The following is a 2,506-nucleotide window of genomic DNA, read 5'->3' as shown; positions in this document are numbered from 1 at the left end:
ATTTATCGGTTCTAAGAATTACAAGACGTGGATCGTCTTAATTGTCATATTAAATAGTGTATAATGTTAACATCTATCGTTTACTCATCATTTGAGAAGTCCAGGACGTATGACTGTCTTGGTCTATTATATTAAATATCACGATGTGCAGGTGTTCGCCCCATCCGTTGCGTTACACTGTTTGAATATATTATTCCATCGGCATACTAGCCATCACCTCCGTATGGGTCATATATATGTTGAAAATAACACGGTAATGCAACAATTAATATGAATATCTTTTTAAGCTATACACTATAATAATAGGTAATAATACTATAATTTTATTATATAAATGTTGTGGGAAGGGGAGATTTATAATGCAGTTAAAACCTAATTTAAATCTACTGCTGTCTATGTTTAAAATTTAGTCTTAGAACCGCGCTGTTGTCTAGTAATATACACTGGTCATTCAATATTAAATAATTAACGGTGTGACTTGGAAAATAACCAGTTCCATGGTATTTAAACTTATTTATGCATGCTATATTTATTGAGTTATGAGTATAGAGCAAAACTTATAAAGACGTTCTTGATGGTCATTATTCACACAAGACATATAGTTTTAACGAATACTGAGGACTGAGCAGTCTTCACAGCGATCAATATCGCATCGTGTATTATACATTAAATTAGGTACTATTAATTAAGTATATGATAAATATGTATTTAGAATCTAAGATCATTGTTTTGTAATGTTATTTGGATGTATGTATTATAAATACCTATCAATAATTATATTATATTACTACCAATAAGCAATATTACCAATATTAGTAGTCTTAGCTGTCGTTATCTTTATCATCATTCATATAATCATATCAGATATAATATAGGTACCTAATTTTTTTTAGTTATAAATTAGGTAATAACATTTGACGTGTTGAAAAATTATCGATGCAATTACTTTAGTTGGGACTACGCCTCTCACTTGTTTTAAAATAAATATCATGGGGACCTTGTGTTCTCCCCAAAAATTCGACTATTTGCACCATAGATATACCCTTTATAGTTATGTAGGCATTTTAATAGACGTTATTAGGTATACGTCACCAGTCTTCACGTATAAAACATTTAACAGGTACCTACGTGAATGGTGAATAAGTACACAAATTAGACGTATTTATGACTATGGATATCATAAGTTCTAAATGAGACAACCCAAAAACATTATAAATAAAGTAGAACGTGGAGACTTTGAGACGTAGCCATATATAGGTATATACATAAATATTGCAACATTTATTATTTAATTAATAGTGATAATACCATTGTCATATATAATATGATTTTTTATCTGACCTAGGCAAATATGATAATAACCCTCTGTAGGTACTTATAAATTAATAAAAATTAATACGAGTTTTACAAGTTTGTGATCTTTTATTGTTTGCGAAAAGTACAAGCTCTATGAGAAGTATTTAGTATTTTAGGAAATTTCAGTTTCTTAAAATAATCAAGACATTTATTAATGCGGATAAAATAAATTTTTAATAATAGTTTAAAGTTATGAAACCAGAATTAAAACATAATTTTTGCATCGTGGAATCACCCAAAATATTTCACTTAATTTAAGAACTTATTTATTTTTTATATATATTTAACGTCCAAACACTCCAAACGACCATGTCCAATAGACCAAATTCATATACATTATACATAATATTACTATTCGCTAAGTAGGTAGTAAGTGACAATAAGTCAATAAATTACAATAATATAATCGAATGTGCTTATAATTTAATACTCATAGTCAGTCATAGGCGTAAATATACATAATATATTTAATAGTTTATTCATCCTGCACTTATTATAGCGTTTTTTTTTTTAAACACGAATAATACGGTTAACCAATAAGGCAATAACTATCATTTCTTGTTTGCAAAAGTCTGAACTAGGTACCGAATGGTCATTCAGTTTAATTTATAATTTGTGTAATTGTGTAACCGAGAATTTACAAAATCCCACGTAAAATTCTGACATTTACCATTTTACGAAAAGTGGTCGGTAAAAACCAGGTTTTCGCCGTAATTCGTACTTATACCGTAACAAATGCTTACGGGTGGTCTCGTGAAAGAAAGGTAGATAGGTACCTACCGTTTTGCGCTTATAGACTGAGCAATGAGCATTGTCTGAGCAGCTACGAACCGGTGCTGACTTCATCGGGGAGCAGAGCGGTGTGGGAATACGCAAGAATATAATAATATTATGGTTTTCGTCGAAACGCGAGGTACCTACTTCTCTTTCGCGAGACAAACCATAGTCAACTCTCCACTGCGATTTGTTTTCAATTTCTAGTTCCACACTAATATTATTGCTAGTTGCTACACATGATAATAAGATTACGACAGTTGGTATTATATAGCCTATAGAACGTGATAGCTAGTACGCAAAGCATTTTACTTTTTAGTTTTAATATTATATTCTATCTATAGAATGAGTATTAAATTTTAAATTGGTGGCGGTA

Source organism: Melanaphis sacchari, unplaced genomic scaffold (assembly GCF_002803265.2).
Source record: "Melanaphis sacchari strain LSU unplaced genomic scaffold, SCAv2.0 Contig96_pilon_pilon, whole genome shotgun sequence".
In the NCBI taxonomy this organism is placed as follows: Eukaryota; Metazoa; Arthropoda; class Insecta; order Hemiptera; family Aphididae; genus Melanaphis; species Melanaphis sacchari.
Note: the sequence above shows the minus strand (reverse complement) of the source record.